Source organism: Suricata suricatta, chromosome 2, assembly GCF_006229205.1.
Source record: "Suricata suricatta isolate VVHF042 chromosome 2, meerkat_22Aug2017_6uvM2_HiC, whole genome shotgun sequence".
Classification (NCBI taxonomy): domain Eukaryota; kingdom Metazoa; phylum Chordata; class Mammalia; order Carnivora; family Herpestidae; genus Suricata; species Suricata suricatta.
In genome coordinates, this window is record NC_043701.1 from 39,664,588 (window position 1) to 39,682,006 (window position 17,419).

The following is a 17,419-nucleotide window of genomic DNA, read 5'->3' on the forward strand; positions in this document are numbered from 1 at the left end:
ATAATTCTACACTTGTAAAAAAGAAATATACACTTTTTTTTATTAACTTTTATTTTTAGAGAGAAAGTGGGGGGGGTGGGGAAGAGGGAGAGAGAGAGAGGCAGAATCCCAAGCAGGCTCCATGCTCAGTGTGGAGCCTGACATGGGGCTCAATCCCATGACCCTGGTGATCATGACCTGAGCCGAAATCAAGAGTCAGACAATCAACCGATTGAGTCATCCAGCGGCTCTGGCTTGTGATCTTTACACAGCTGTTGTCCCTGTCCTTCTTTGGGTCTGGAAGGAGAACTTTGCCCTGTAAATGCAGAAGCACGTGGAGACTGCAGGTGTGAAAAATCTGCAGGAAAATTCTCTCTGATGCCACTAATTGGTAAGACATGAAATTACCTCCAATAGCAAAAAGCAAACAAGGAACATTTTCTTTGCTTTTCTTGGGACTCTTTTATGACAAGATACAGTATGATATTTCCTACTGATCTCTGCTGGAAGCCCTTTCTATTCCTCCCCAAAGTATGGAGTGCTGATATAATAAGTGGCATGTCCAGATGGAAATAAGCCCTTTTAGCCTAATACATATCTCCAAATCCCCTCCACCCTTGAAGGAGACAGTGCTTCCCTGATTGTAGAGGGAAAGACTGGAACAACACAAGGACAATAGGACTGGAGACATGAGTTTAGTCTAAAAGAGCACATAACAGATGCCCCAAACCAGGTGAGAGTAGGGGTGAATAGTAATTTCAGCGAACTGGAGGTGGGAGAGAAGATATGGTTACTGGAATTCAGAACTGGGGAAATAAACTAAAGTAAATAGGAAGCAAGCTGGAATCAAATTAAGCGGGGAGGATTACAATGAGATGCTAAAACCACTGGTTAAAAGATCATTCTGGAACAGGATATTTGCACAGTGTAAAGTATCCTACCACAGGTTTCTTATTAATTGTAAAGGGAAAATATACTTTTTCACTCAAGTTATCTACTTGGTGGTGACACTTCCTGGGTGGTTAAAGGTAGTACCACCAAGACTGGTATAGACTGACATGCGTATACCAAAGTGATGCAGGGCCAAGTACCTATATGAAACGTTCTTAACAAAAATGTTAACCTGAAGCCCAAACTCATAGAAAAAGTACAAAGGATAAAGGAGTAAGTGAAATGACACCACAGGAAACAGACAAATCCAGAGTGTGAGCTATTCTCTAAGAGGGTTTGCCTGGACCCCACACCTTATTAGTAACAGTGATTAGAAATACAAGTTTTAGATAGAAGGAAGGGGACATTTCGCCTCCTAATACTGTAGGCCATAGATAAAGTTAATGGACGAGTTAGAATCCGGATGACCAAAGAAGAAACCTCAGCTAGACCCTGAGACCCAATACTTAACAAGAGACAAATTAAAGGCCAAGACCAGGGTTTTACTAGATAGCATTTATAGAACATAAGCAAGAGGAACTAGTGAATCCAAAGACTCTGATCCTTACCATGGCCGAGAGAGCGACTTAGTGGGGTGTTTTCCAGAACCTTAGTGTTCTTACCTAATTTGTGGGTGTGGGGAGACACTGATGCCTGCATCAAATTCAAAAAGACTTAGAGAAGGTGAATCAGGGGCTTTGGTCCCAGAGATCAGCCCCATAAGCACAGACATGGCCTACCAGTAACATAACAAAGAATTTTTCCTTGCTATTTTAATCAGCAGTGAGATAGATACAATTGAAAAATAATCGACACGAGTTCGCTGTATTTTTTTGGTGGTTAATTTACTTTATATGACAACTAATTTTTTTAAGGACAGAGACTGGTGTCCCTCAAGGGAAAGACGGTTAAGAGAGATCTGAAACCACAGGATTCGAAAAGAAGTTCAGAGTAACTGAGAACATTTAATCTTCAGGAGAAAGTTTAGACAGAACTCAATGTCTGCCTTGAAAACTCTGGAAAAGGTTATCTCTTGGAGGAAGGATGTGACTTATTCCATGTTTACTGCAGAGGGCAGAGCTGGGACCAAAGGTTACAGGGAGGTGGATTTGTCTAATTGCCGCGCCAGGGGAGACACAGAGTTCTATTTACTCTTGGAACAGTGATGACAGCTAATATTTACTTAGTGCTCTTGATGTCTGCACTATAGTTGAAGTCTTTATATGTCTTAGCTAAAAAGTTGTGGATCAAGTTCATAGTTACCATTACAAGTGCTCACAGCATCGTTAGTAAAGTCTCCTTTTACTGGCTGCTTACTAACTTACTTCGTTTGGATACTTTACCTGTTTACTGTTATTACATCATTATCATTTTACAGATGAGTAAGGTTGATTACTTTTCTGGAATCATCCTACTTTAAGTTATTGGCTTATAATGATCTGGGCCCAAGTCATCCTGCTACTAATATTGCCTCCAGAGGTTATGCATATAATAAGAGGTCAGATCAGGGCTGTTCATTAGAAATATAATGTGAGCCACTAATGAGAGCCATACGTGTAATCTTACTTTTTCTATTACCCAAGTTAAAAGTGCAAAAATAAATTAGTGAAAATATTTTAATAAATCACATATACATACTTATATTTTAACCCAATACAACAACCCAATTGACTCACATGTCTCAAACTATTATCATTTGTTAAAATTATGTAATCAACACAAAAATTATTAACAAGGTATTTAACGTTCTGTTTTTCACACTAAGTCTGTCTCTTTTTAACATTTTCCGAACATCTCAGGCCTAGCCACATTTAAAGTGATAGTTGCTTGGGGCTCTTGGCTGCTAATGGGCAGCCAGCATAGGGTTAAAATTTAAATCTCCTTGGGGGAGAGAGAGTGGAATTGCAATTTAAAGAGGACTTTTGCCTTCTACCTTAGATTCTAATGCTCACCTGCTCCTGATTTACTCCTTTGTCAGTTTGAAGGGAATCCAGTAACAACTGCCTTTGTCTTTCCCTGGTAGAGCCAACTTAGATACTTCTGAATTTGGAGAGATCAGGTGTTTTTCCTACAACGTTCCAACGACTGTCATTTCCCTTCTGGCAGCTATGCTGGGAGTTCATTTGTTTGAAGTTTGCTTTGAAAATTACCGAACTAGATTGCATTAATTAAATAACGAGCCCCACATTCCGAATTGGGGGGTAGAACCTCTTGCTTTATGAAAATTTATGCAAAATTAAAGAGTCCCTGATTCAATTGATTAGAAGTAAATAGTGCAAATGCATAGGTGACTATAAGAGGGAGTAGAGGTTCTGTTATTTTTGTCACGCTGCTTACGGGTGGAGGCAGAGCGTCAAGAACAAACACACTGGCCTCTTAAAGTAGTAGCTTTAAAACTGCCCACCGAAGTTTCCCCTCGAAATTCCAAACCGGTTGCCAAAAATGAAAGCTTATAAAAAGATGCCACGCGCTCCCGGCCTCCCGGAGGTGGCGCTATGACGGTGACGGAGTTAATTAGTGCCTGCAAAGCGCCGCGTGTGAGCTCATCGCAGAAGTCATGCTCCGCACACATATTATTTATAGCCTATCTGAGGCGTGCACGGTGTTTGACATTTTTCTTCTTTTTAAGTAGGGGGACTTCAAAAAGTCGTGGACACTTCCCCCCACCCCGCAGGCAAAGTGCAGTAGGCAGGCTCCAGGGCGAGGGCGGGAGGCGAAAGCGCCAACCACGCGTGCCCGCGTGCAGGTGCCGGGGGCGGCGGCGGCCACTCCGCAGCGTCCGCTCGGGAGGAGAGTTCGCGGTTGATCTCGGGATGCCTTGCAGATGCAAAATGTGTCTCTGGCCAGCAGGAGGAAGGAAGAGGAAGTGAGAGCAGCGGCAGCCGGCGGCGCAGCAGCCGGCGGATCCCCAGTGTAAGTGCGTGTGCGCGGGCGAGGATGGGCACGGGATAGAGGCAGAGCCACCCACACCGCCGCGGCCCGGAGGTAGGGGACAGAGCTTCAGGCTCCCCCTTCAGTGGTCACGGGTCGCCAGAGCTCTGGTCGCGTGGAACCCTCGCCGCCACCGCCGCTGTCCTGCGACCCCGGGCAGGTTCGTAAAGTTTCCTGGGCTGGCGCCGCGCCCCGACTCGCCGACCTCAGCGCGGCGGGGGAGGGAGCTGAGGCTGGGGCACCGGAGGAGGCGCCCGGTTCTGGGGGACTCCCGGCGCCGCGGAGACACTTTTGTTTCCTCCCTGGGGGCTCGGCGGCTGGAGCAGGGGGAGCCGCGGCGCTCTGCGGGGCGAGGGCTGCGGGCGCGCCGGGGCGCTCAGCAGTTGGGGAAGTCTGGGCAGAGCCGGTCGGCTGGAGTGGGAGTGGGAGTGGGAGCGGAGGGAGGAGGCGCGGGAGATGGAGAGCAGGGCCCGGGGCCCGGGAACCCGCGGAGGCGACTTGGCCGGGGCCGGCTGGTGGGGGCCGCCGCAGGACTGCGCTGCTGGCGCGGTGGGTCTGGGGACAGGGGAGTGTGGGATCTGGGGGACTTGGAGACCCGAGAGGCTGCGCCAGAGAAGGTACTGGCGGCTCGGACTCCGGTATTTCTCCGGCACTCGCAGACGGGAGGGAATCCCTCGGCGGTTGCGCTCTTGGGAGGGGACAGCGCTGGGCTGGAGGGATGGAGGGCCCGAAGGGGCGACAGGAAGCGACCGGGGCGGCTGGGACCCTCGGGGGCGACCGTTAGTAAGTACCGGCCTCCCGGGATTATGCTGGGGTCTCCCGCTGGCACGCAGAACCAAGGCGGGTGGGAGGGCTTCCGTGGAGATCCCGGCTTGGAAGTGGGGGCACCCTGCGCCCCTTCGGAGTAGGGGCCGGCGGAGCTCTGGGGATCCCGGAATCCGAGCTGAGAGGGGCGGCGGCGATCTCCAGAGTAGCTTTGAGGAAGAGGAAATACAGAAGTCGGCCAGCCCAGGGGTGCGCGCGTGTGTTTGGGGTTGGGAAGTCCGTGTTGCGTCGCGGGCGCGCGCCAGGGCGGCGAGCGTGTGAGCGTGTGTGTGAGTGTGTGAGAGAGCGCGTGTGTGATCGCGAGGGGCTCCGGAGCTTGGGACTTCCCGCCAAGTGACCCTCTCCCGCTTGGGGGCCGTTTGAAGTTGGCAACTCCGGGCAGAGGTTGTTGGCGGTGAGACCTGCGTTGACCTAAAGCTGCAGGGCTCGGCCTCCCCTAGTGACCTGGCCCTGGGGTCCCCTGGACAGCTCTTAGGACTCACTGATCATATTTTGTGAAGCCCTATGCGTGGGAACATGGGCCTGCTCACACCGCTGGCCATGACTGATGCGGACTTAATCCTTTGTATTTAAGATTTCAGAGAAGCTAAGACCAGGGTTTCTGCCTCCGGAGGCAGCGGCTTGCAGGTTAGCGCTGCTAGTGACTTGGGGGTGGGGCAGTGGAAGGATTTCTGAGTTTTTGTTTGTTTGCTTGTTTGTTTATAAAATAAATTAATGATCTGCATTTATATATCAATCCTTTGAGGGTGACTTTGGGAACTAGAGGGGCATAACTCTACTCGGGTTCACTTTTAGATCAAAAGGCTGTCAGCAGCTATTATTAAGGGCCCCTTCTGGTCGTGCTTTTCCATTTTGCCCCTCCACACCTACCTCCCAAGGTTATTTCAAGGATTATTGCTTCCCAGTTTATAGAACTGGGGACTCAGAAGCCCAGATACCCTGCTGTCAGGTGCAGATTTTTTTTTTTTTTTTTTTTTTTACAGTTGCCCTTCTGAACGTCTGCTCTTTACTATGGTACATTTCCTATCTCCTGAGGGCTGTGGTTAAATGTTGCCATTTTTTCCTAGCACATTTATTACTCATATATATATTTTGAATTAGATGGTTGGCATCTTGGGAAATTGTGAGGGAATGACCTGACCTGAAGTGTTGGAACTCTGCAGTGGGGGGTGGGGTGCAGAGGGAAGGGAACTGGGGAAAAAGTCAGTAGGTGTCAGGGAAGGGGAAGTTGTGAGGCAGGCCCTACCTGGGTCTGGTGGAATTTAGGATAGCTTCTTGGGCTGCAGGATGGGTGGTCCTGTTAGTGGCCATATCTTCACCCCCAACCCCGGCCTCTTGTCTTATCTTCCTACTTTTCCAAAGATTGCAGCCGTTCTGCCTTGCATTCTTCTTTTTCACCAAGTTATCTCCCCAGGGCCTTTGCATATGTTATTCTTTTTGCACAAAGAGCTTTTCTCCACTTGTCCAGATGGCTCACTCCCTTGCACACTTCAGCTCTCTTCTGCCCAGTTGTCAGCTTATACGCAGCCTTTCCTGACCTCATGTAAAATAGCAACCAGCCACTTCATGGTCCTCTTAAGTAACTTAGTTTCCCCTTCCTCCCCACCTCAGCATTTATTACCCCTGGCATTATATATTCATTTTTTTATTAGATTATGTCTGTTTTCCCCATTAGAATGGAAGTTCCTTGAGGGTAGGGACCTTGGTTTGTGTATAGGTCCAGAACCTAGATTGAGTCCCAATATAATAGGTGCTCAATAAATTCTTGCTGGTGGACTGAATGAGAGAGAGGCCATTTATGGGAGATATACCAGGAAAATATTGCAGCATCAGTGGCAAGTGAACCCAGGTGACAGGCTTTTGCTTTCTTTCCTTTGTCCTTCCCACCATGCCCAATCTTCTTCTGGCTGGCCTCTTACTGCCCTGAGTAGACTCAGAATTCCAGCCTGAAGAAAGGAACGGAGAGGTGATTCCTTGAGAGAGTAGAAAACCAGTACAGTTTACTGATAACACATAAGCACTTCTGAGCTGGTGTTTGTTTTATTGTATTTTTTGGAGAAGAAAGTTTTTTCAAAAGTTATGTGTTGCCTTAGGCAAAGAAATACTCCCTTAGGAAGAAGGGCGTTACTTTGAGTGGAGTAAAGTCCCATGTCCACTGTATCCTGCTCTGCTCTCCCCAGAAAATGGAGGTGAAGGCAGAGGAGGAGAGGAGAAAAGGAAGAAGAGAAGTGACAAATGTCTAGGAGAAGAAAAATGAAAGGAAGAAAACAGATGAGGGGCTTCTATCGCACTTCTAAGTCATAAGCATTTATGAAATTACAGTATCAAGATAGGACTATACTTATGTGTTTTAAAGTTGTTCACCCCCTGTGGGTGTTTGTTGTGAATGGGAGGGGAGAGGTGGAGGAAGAGAGTGCTTTGAAGCCCTTGCTGAGAGGATGTGGCTGGGGTTGTGCCTAGGGTCTCTACTCAGTGCACACTTTGCTTACCTTAGCATCTTTCTTAACACTGAAGGTTTAGAGCTAGTCATTCCTATGGACAACATTTCCTGTCTCGATCTAAGACACTAGGTACCCTTAAGGTTTGTAAAGGAAGCCCGCAACAACTTTTTAATGCCTGAAACCATCCAAGTGGGTAGGTTGGTTTTTAAGACATTCATTCTATTGAATTGGGGGAAGGTGGGGAATTACTAAACCCTCTCTACATCACAAAGCCTCAAGTGTTTGCTGCTAATTATGCTTCCTTCTTGTCAACTAGTGTAGTGTTTTTGAAGTTTGGGGCTGTAGTCCAGGAGTAGATCATAATATCAATTTATCATGTCCAAACCAGCAGTTCAAAACATGAAATAGAAGAGTACAGTGGAAAATAGTGTTTTGCAAAGCAGACACTGAATCTTAATGTCAAATGCACTGCATAATGTGGTAAGAAAAAAAGTCTGTTTTAATAACTCTGGAGGCCCTAGGAATCTACATTTTCAACCAATTTGCCAGAGATCCTGATGAAAGTGGTTTACAAGGCCATACTTTAAGAAATATTTAACTGCTCCCACCCCTTACAAATGCTATTGGTTTAATCTCCTGCAAGAGCTGCTACTTACAAATGTTCAATTAGATGCATTGAAAGTGTTAGCCATTGACTTAACTTTTAAAATGCTGCTGTTTATAGAACTTGATGGTATGCCAGGTTGTGATTCTGTCATATTGGCAAAACTGGAAATCCGGGTGGTGTATTTGTCACTTAGCGATATGGCGAGGCAGTCGATTCATTCGAAATAACTCTTTAACCTTAGAATAAAATGAAGGTACTCTTTTCTGGCCAATTTTTAGTTTAGTGCCTTGGAAGTCTTTGGAAACTTAATTTTCTTTTCCTTTCATATTTTATACCCGGTATTCCCCATATGCCTATTTTAATTATTTTTGGACGTTTGCAAAGACAGTAGTCATCTTTTCTTGTGGCAGCCACACTGCTGTGATACATAATTAGATGAAGCATTTTATTTTATTTATTTTTACATAGGCTTCATGCCCAGTGCAGAGCCCAACACCGGCCTTGAACTCATGGCCTTGAGATCAAGACCTGAGCCAAGATAAGACTCAGACACCTAACCAAATAAGTGTGTGTTAAGGCATCCCTAGATAAAACATTTTAGAGGACTTGGGCTTGGTCCTGACCAACCAAAGAAGAAAAAGAGAACTTCAGCACTGTCCAAAACAGATTTTAAAGACCAACCATCCAGGAGAGAGAGTGTGGCTCCCATGAAATGCATGCGGCCTGTGAACACCTTTGACTATGCCCAGCACAGCATTATTAGGTACAGCGAATCCGTCCCTGCATGCATAATACCCAAAGGGGTTGCGGTTTTCAATCTCCTGGATAATTTAGGTTGTGGGAATGTTAACAATTCAGACCTATTTATAATAACCAGGCCTGAAGCCTATAAAACATTGTTAGGATCCAAGGTTAAGTTAACTGTGTTTCCTAAACTTTCACAGGATAAATGCAGGTACAAATTGAGCAGAATTTTGTCATTGGCCTAAGGAAGCGAACAGTGAAGTATCCAATAGGAATCTGTGTGGGAGAGGGAACACTAGCACATTAAACAGAATTAACCACAGCAGCAACCTGGTGTAGTGCTGAGTGGAGAGATTAGTCACATGTATAAATAGAAGGAGATGACGATTCCCAGTCAGTGCTCTAGGCCCCCACAAACACTGATTTCCAGAATCTGAGCAAGATTATTATTGGAACCTCAATTTTAGGAGTTGAGGCTACAGTTTTCGCTATTTTAGTTCTAACAGTTAATTCAGGGAAGAAACTTCCCTCAGTTAGAAAACGTTTACTACTTGCTGGACTGCAGGACTGCCATGTGTTGGGTGGGTTGTGTTTGTTGGGTAGGGAACAGGGCTTTGGAGGGCACCATGATTGGGTAAGCCCTGCTTGAGCATTGCCCCAGTGGTCTTGGAGTCACAGGATCCGTGTGATATTTTCCTCCTTGCATCGAGAGCTGACACCCTTCCTCCCAGAAAGCTGCTTCGGAAACGGTGGAGAATAGGCAGCAGAGGATTATCCTATTTTATAGATGTGGTTTGGAGGAATGAAATGTCACCAGGATATTTGGAGAGTAGATCTGAGCTCTCCTGATTCTTTTTGCCCTGTTGGTCCTTTCCCATGGGTCATGATGCCTGTTTTGGTGATTTCCTGCTCTTGTTGGTTCTCCTATACTAGCCTGGTCTGGGGCCAGGACCCCCATGTTGAGCTAGGCTGCAGTGCATGCAGGGAGCCCTCCACTCCTGTGTGCTGGTAGAAGTGCCCTGGGTTCCAGTGGATGTACTTTGGGTTTCCATGGCTCCCACAAATGTGCTTTCTGCTGTCAAGGCCAAATTTTACTGAATTGGTGCCTCTCTCTGGATATCTCATTCCAAAGCTAAACTTCTTAGCCTTGAGAGTTATGGATCCTTCTCTTGGGGACAGTATGATCATCACCTAAGCTCATGATATTGAAGCATATAAGCCAGAATGGAATTCATTAATCAAAAATGAGAACAGTGTTTGCCAAGGAGAATAGACACATATTCTTTAGAGAACACTTTTTTTTTCTCTCTGTGGATGAGTCATGGTGAAAGCAAAAGCATGGAACCAATTGGTGGTGGTGGGGAGGGACTGAATGGTGATAGGGAATACATTTAACAGTATTTTCCGTCTAGTCTTAAATTTTGCTACTTCTCGTGCCCTGTAGATTAATACCAACTCAGAGAACCAGAGACTGGAGTCTTCAACCAGAATGGTTTTCTCCTTGGGCGATGCTGAAGCTACTGATTCTGTTCTTTTTCTCCTTGCAGGCTATTGCCCATTTTAAAACAATTTTTTTATTAAAAAATTTTTTTTAATGTTTTATTTATTTTTGAGAGAGAGAGAGAGAGAGAGCGTGAGCAGGGGAGGGTCAGAGAGAGAGGGAGACACAGAATCTGAAGACAGGTGCCAGGCTCTGAGCTAGCAGTCAGCACAGAGCCTGACATGGGGCTTGAACCCACAAACAGCAAGATCATGACCTGAGGGGCGCCTGGGTGGCTCAGTTGGTTAAGCCTCCGACTTCAGCTCAGGTCATGATCTCACATTCCTGGGTTTGAGCCCCGCATCAGGCTCTGTGTTGACAGCTCAGAGCCTGGACCCTGCTTCTGATTCTGTGTCTCCCTCTCTTTCTGCCCCTCCCTGCTCATGCTCTGTCTTTGTCTCAAAAATAAATAAAACATTAAAAAAAAGAGAGAGAGATCATGACCTGAGCCGAAGCTGGGCGCTCAACTGACTGAGCCACCCAGGCGCCCCTATTTTTGAGAGAGAGACAGAGAGGGTGAGTGGAGGAGGGGCAGAGAAAGGGAGAGAGAGAATCCCAAGCAGGCTCTGTACTGTCAGCACAGGGCTTGAACTCACAAATGGTTCAAGTGAGTTCATGACCTGAGCTGAAACCAAGAGTCAACACTTAATCAACTGACCCAGCCAGGAACCTCCGTCTACTGTGCATTCTATGTTGAATCTTTATTTTAGGCAGTCTCAACTTCAGCACTCTTTGACAGATGGGGCTGGATAATTCCTTGTTGAGGGTGCTGTCCTGTGCGTTGTAGGAAACACTAGTTTTTTGTTTTTTGTTTTTTTGTTTTGGTCTCTACCAAACTGGTTTGCCAGGAGCAACACCTAGTTGTAATAACCAAAAATGCTTCCAGACATTGCCCATTGTTCCCCCCCGCCCCCAAGTTGATAGTCATTGTTTTGTTTCCTTGAATAAGTTAGACTAGTTGTGTGCGGTCAGATGGGCTAGACTTTTGATACCAGCTCTAAGTGCCCCAGTTTTCTCTACACTGGTTAATTCTTAGACCCTAAGGTGGTGTATCCACAGATGGCCTCACCCTGTATGTTCTTTTATTTTGTCTAGACCTTAACATTTCCTCTGGAGCTTCCTTCCCTCCTGTGTTACAATTGTCTTCCTAACGCTGCTCCTTTTCAAGTTTGAATTTCATGTGTGTTTCTTCCTGGTATGCTATGGCTGAAGGAACCTAACAGCTTGTGATTTATGTTTCAGTTTCCACAGAAGGTCTGGAATTCTGGTCACTGGTTGCTGCATGAACCATAACCTCTACCTAATGGGAATATGATAAATGAAATGAGGGAGGTGGTTAACAAAGCCCAGTTGGGCTCATTCAGAGGCCTCTGTCACAAGATTAAGGAAGTGTCTGCGTGGGAATGAGTTAACAGGGTGAAATACCTCCTCCTTTGCTTTTAGATGTACCTTGGCTACTTGGATAGGAATAGATATTGATATTTCATTAGTGTGACCAGGACATTGTACCGGTCAGGGGAAAAGCTTTAAGGTACGTCTATATGTGAAGTCCTTTCCCCCTCTGCCCATTAGATTTCTATCTTAATCTTGCCACATTTATTTTCTTATGTAATAATCTGTCGACCTTTTATTTACCTTCAGTATTTGGCTGCAGTCATAGTGCAGAGCATCATCTAGTGGCATAAGCAATGTAGAAATATTGCTGGCTCGTAGGCTAATAAGTCACAGTCCTATGCCAGCCCTCCACCCTTCCTTCCGCCCTTTGTGCCTTTTTTTTTTTTTTTTTAGTTTGAAATGACGTTTAGAGAGCCAGCGTTCTGTGCTGTGGGGTTCTGTGGCTGAGCAGTACTGCGTGAGCTATATTTTCCAGGCCGCTACACACAATTACCCTTAATTTTGAAGTGTAATGCATTTCAAAATATTTTTTTTTCTGTTTTCAGTCTCTTTAACCCAAATGTAGAGCCACAGCTGGCTTTGCCCGTGGCCCTGAAAAGGCATGTGGCTTGGGAGGTAGAGCTAGTGGAAGGACTTTGGTTAGATTGCGTATTTTTGGCTGGGTGAAGAGTGAATTCCAATCACACTCAGTAAGACTGGTTTTTACTTGACTCCTGACCACCTTCACCCCTTACCCCGCCTCACCATTTTCAGAGCGTTTTTATAGTGGACCCTGTGCCCCAGTTATTCCAATTGTGGGCCACTCTGTGGGAAGTGACTGAGTACTCAAAAATTTAGGTTTGGGGGAAGGGACTGATTCTATCATACACTTAATAGTAAGCATGTGTTGTGTTATGTATGTGTGAGAGAGAAAGATATACACACACATCTGTGCAACTCTCTTAATAATGAAAGGTCTTTAGAAGGAAATAAACTTACTGTATCAGCTGCTAAATCCCATTTTCTTCAGTGCTTGTCCAATTTGCAGCAAGTCAGTATAAATCTCATTAAATCAAAACCTTTATCAAGGAATGAATATGTTTCCATCATCTTTAGACTTACTCTACTGCCAGGAAGCGACTTCAACTCATTAGAACTTTTTTCTCAATTACTATCAATTCTTCAGTTGAGAGTTTTGGGAAACATTTGCCTGAGTTTATAGGAGAGAAGCACAATAAAGATTTATTTATTAATTGTAGTATATTAAAAAAAATAAATGTGTGGCTTACACTTAAAATGCATATAAATGTTTGTACACTGAAATATTGCTAGGCTTATAGCATGCATCGTAAAACATTATTTACATCATTCATTCATTCCTTTATTCAGCAACCATTTTCATTGCATTTTATGTTCTGTAGTCAAGGCACCTCCTGGACATAGTAAGGTCCACCTCATTTGAGCAGTATGGGAAGGGGGGCTATGTGGGAGACAGACCCATTAATAGAGAGTCATAATGGAGTGTGATAGATGTATATGTAGTGTTTGCAGATCACAAAGGAAAGAGTTCACAATAAGGTGACTTTGAGAAAAATCTGGAAGCTGAGTATTAAAAAGACATGATGTGTCCAAGGAATACAGCAATCACAGTCATCGGGAGAAAGACTGGAAGGGGCCTTGTGTCAACTCTTCTGGGGGCTGAGCATTTAGATTGAGTGGAAAAGAAAAACAAAGGATTTTAGGCAAGGAAAAGACACAACTGGAATTCGATGAGAAATGTAACTGCCAGGGCAATGGGGAATGTAGGTGAGAGGGTGCAGCAGGAAGGAGGTACCAAGGAGAGATGGAAGCTGTAAGTGCCTTCCTTCTGCAGTTGCCCAGAAAATCACGCAATCTTGGGCACATGAATGAATAAATAAAGCAGCATGCTTGCTGTGTAAATGCAACTTGAAAATAGGCCTCTCTACCCCCACCTTCTAGTCTGAGTAGTGGGCATCCTCTTCCTTTAAGGAAACAATTTCCAGAAACAACCCCCCACTCCGGCTGCCACCCCCCAATGGCTGGATGGAAGTTGGAGAGAAAGGATATTGACATTGATAAATGAAAAAAAAAGACTTGGTGACTGATTAGATTTGGGGAGAAAGGAGAAGTAGGAGTCTTTGAGATTTAAAGCTAAATAAATAAATACTTGCAGGATGAGGATTCAGGTATCTTTTCGAGTCTATCAGCTGAATGACTTGGTGTAAGTTAATTATCATTCTTAGCCTCAGTTTTCATATCTGAAAGTGGAGGTAATCTAAGTCCTTATCTCTTGGAGCTGCTGAGGTAATTAAATGGAATAATGATTGTAAAGTAGGGTATCCCAAAAGCAGTGTATTGGATTTGCTATTGTTATTGATGCTACTATTACTAATTCAAATAGTTATTATGAAGGTTTTTTATTCAAATATCTTGCTAAAATCCTTTAATGACATACATTTATTATTTCATCTTTATGAGTTGTCAGTAGGCCAGGAAAATCCAGTTAAGGTCCTGGCTAGACTGTTAGTTTGATTTCTGGATCGTTTGCTCAAGAATACAGAGAGGTAAACTGCTGCAATACAGGTCAGGGGAAATTACGATCAATTGTGAATGAAAAGAACTGACCTAATGAATCCTGTTAGCAACTTGAGGTCTCCAATACAAGTTCTTGTAAATAGATTTCTATCTCCCATTCACTTGGAACTAACTTAGGGTTTCGCTGTGTTATTTTGTTATTTTGCTTTGTCTAGAGTGAATGGAGGTTGCTAATTGGGGTGCTTTCCCTTTCCTTGATTTCTAGTTTTCGGAGTGGGGGGGGGTCTGTTTGCACTTATCCAGTATGGACAGGAGCCGCGTATGAACCACCCCCCCTCCACATAGTGGAGAACTGGTGGAAGAGCAAATGGCAGGAGTTTAATTCAATTGAACTGGGTTTCATCCGGTTGTGTTGCCTATTAAGGAAATTCTGTGGTTCCAGTAACACTTTGTAAATGTTCCTTTTTGAATCATTTGGAACATTCCAGTAAGTGGGGGCCTATTAATGTTCATTGGCAGGCGGGTGTTAGTAAAGTGTTAATCTTTCTTCTTTGATCTGAACCTGTCAACCCGATTAGAAAATACTCTGGGGGATTAAAACAGAAAAATAAAAGTCGGATGACTGTAGTCCTGAGTGTGGCCGGCATTGCTCTGTGTCCCAGCGCAATGCAGCGTGCCACCTCTCCCTTTCAAAAGTGTCTCGGGTTGGACACTTCATTTTACGGCCACCTAAGTAGAAGCCACCTGTTTCCGTTCCCGTTTATTCTTTCTGGCTTCTGCCAGTTGTTTGGGTGGCTTTTCTGGTTTATGTGCCTCCAGGAAGCCAACAACTGGCTTACAGATGCACCAGCTCATTAAGGAGTAGTGCATGTACCTGTCACTTGGTAATGGCTTTCATGAAGGGGATCGAAAAAAAAAATCAACCTTGATACAGACACTAACCGGCCACAAAGTGGAGGTGTGCAAGAGAACTGTGCCAAAAGGAAACTGCTTCTCTAAACTTGTGCTCTGAAAGAGCATGGCTTCCCCCACTCCCCATGACCGTAGTTGCAAAAGTCACTCATCTATTCGTTATGTGCAACTCCAGTTGGTACCTGGCAAACTGCACACTATTTTCAGTATAAACTAAAATTTCCAGTCACTGTCTCTTCTCTCAAGTAGGGTGACAAGTATGGACGGCTCAGCTGCTGGGCTGTCCCCTATAGCAATACCTCTACACAGTGCATTAGGATTGGTGTGTAACTTTAAATAGGATCCAATGTTAAATAAATGTTTAAAGACCCACAAATGATTTCTGTAGCGAAACACAGATTTATAGTAAATTACCGGAGAATTACATTCAGAGCAAACTATATTATCAGTTTAACAATGATTCAAACACCCTGACTTACCCTGTACCCATTTTACAGATGAGGAAGTTTATCTGTCAGAGAGGCTGGCTGCCCAGCGTCATGTAGATCCAAATTGAATGCTCTTTTCTGCAGCACACCACATGCTAACTTTCCCACTACCAAATCTCCATCAATTTGTCAAGTTCATATTTGCCTCAGTTGAACCCATTACATTGGAATGTTGTGTTGAGCAGCCGTGCTACTTGGTGAAGGATGGAGAACAATTTGTGTGAGAGCTCTTGCTTCGGGAGCAAGTGTGAGAACACAGTCGGAGGCACACTGTTCACCACCTGACCCAAGGGCTGACTGCCAGCGACACGGCTGAGAGAAGAGGACGGCAGTGGTGGATTCACTTATATTCCGGTGAGACATTGTTCCGCTGCCGAAGAAGGGGTGATTTTCTCTGACTAGTTTAGGGCCATTTAAAATCTTCGAGGATGCTACTAACAATTCTGGCATATGAAAGTGCCAGGAAGCAGTCTGAGAATTGACTCCTGGAGCTGAGAATGATAAGGCACATGAAGGGATACACAAATATAAGAAGTCATTATGGAGAGGCTGTTCACTGGGAAAGCTGAAGATGAACGCCAGAGGACTTGGATCTCAGCTAAAGGACAGTATTCCAGTTACTGAACTTTCAGCAAGTGGACCTTTTGAAAGTCATGATCTTCTTTGGAAAGGTCTTCTTTGTGTGAGAAATGAACTTTTGCCTAGTCATCCTCTTGAATTACCAGAAAAAATTTCCAGCTCAACCAAGATAAAATAAATTTTTCCACACTGAGAAACATCTAGGGTCTGTTTGCTCCACTCAAATTGCAAATGGAATTCAAGGCAGTGCCCCAGGTTCAGCGTCTTCCATTTCTTTCAAGCTCAAACCTTTCACCGGCTATTCTGAGGGATAATGATGAGACTATTGGATGTGAAGATATTCTTAATGACCTGTCACAAAGTGAACTAATGGGAGAACCACACTTGGTGGTAAACTGGGTTGACTGTAATCTGTTGTGCTGTTTGTGAAAATAGAGGGGGTGCATCTTGTTCATGGTCATCTTCGTACTATCATCTGATGTACACACCATTAAAGGGCTGACACATGAGAATTCTTGCCTAAAAAAAAAAAATATATATATATATATATATAAGAAGTCATCATGAAAAGCTCCAGGTTTGCTTATTTCAAATTATATATTTTAGATAGTGAGCAGACATTAGGGTAATTGTTATAACCAGATCAACACAAGGCCCAGAGAAATGACAAGCAGCTGTTGTAATATTGAGTTTCACTCTTCCTTCAAACTCTGGAAATTGCATTATGTAGAGTTGGGCTCATCCATTTTTAAGAAAAAATTTTTTAATGTTTATTTAGTTTTGAGAGAGAGAGACAGAGTGTGAGTGGGGGAGGGGCAGAGAGACAGAGACAGAATTCCAAGCAGTGTCTAGGCTCTGAATTGTCAGCACAGAGCCTGATGCAGGGCTTGAACCCATGAGACGTGGGACCGTGACTTGAGCTGAAGTCAGATGCTTAATTGACTGAGCCACCCAGGCGCCCCAGGACTCATCCATTTGAAGTGAGAAGGGCCAAAGAAGGTATCTAGTGTCATATATAGGGGAAGAGATACTACCACAGGTCTTCAGTCTTCAGGGTACCAGAGACATTGGAGCCCCTTATTTTTAGGAGAGGGATCAGAGTATATTTGGTGGTTACTATGGGTCTGATTTTACCTCCTGCATTTTCCTTTTTAAGTACTTTTCAATGCATTTGTTCATCTACAAATATTTATTGAGGACCTGCCAGGTACCACAGAGTATACTATGTGATACACAAACAATGGTGAGTCTTTTTCCTACAAAAAATAGCAGACCTGTTGCTGCTGTCTTGGATTGCCTTGACACTCACCAGTGGAATAAAGGTGCATGGGCCAAAGGATCACATAAATAAATGTGACATTTAAGGTCCTGATGTTGAAGGGCTGGGGAGGAAAGGCACCTGATGCTGGAATGGCCTCTGGCAAGGTATTAATATAGCCAGAGAGGGGGCTAGGAAGAGGAAAATGGACTTCACTGGGGAAAGAGGAGTCCATGCAGGTGACTAGTTTATGTG

The 17,419-nt window shown here is 44.6% G+C and overlaps 1 protein-coding gene and 1 pseudogene across 3 annotated transcripts in view; both read left to right on the forward strand.

Moving 5' to 3' along the window:
* Window positions 1-3,743: 3,743 nt before the first annotated feature.
* The window catches only part of ELMO1 (engulfment and cell motility 1), a 522,106-nt gene continuing 508,430 nt past the window's right edge, over window positions 3,744-17,419 (forward strand). The window contains exon 1 of one of the 3 annotated variants that reach the window (XM_029924925.1): window positions 3,744-3,822. The gene's annotated coding sequence lies outside the window, so the exon portion shown is untranslated. The other 2 variants (XM_029924946.1, XM_029924936.1) reach the window with 2 other exon arrangements.
* Window positions 3,761-16,356, forward strand: LOC115280228 (annotated as a pseudogene).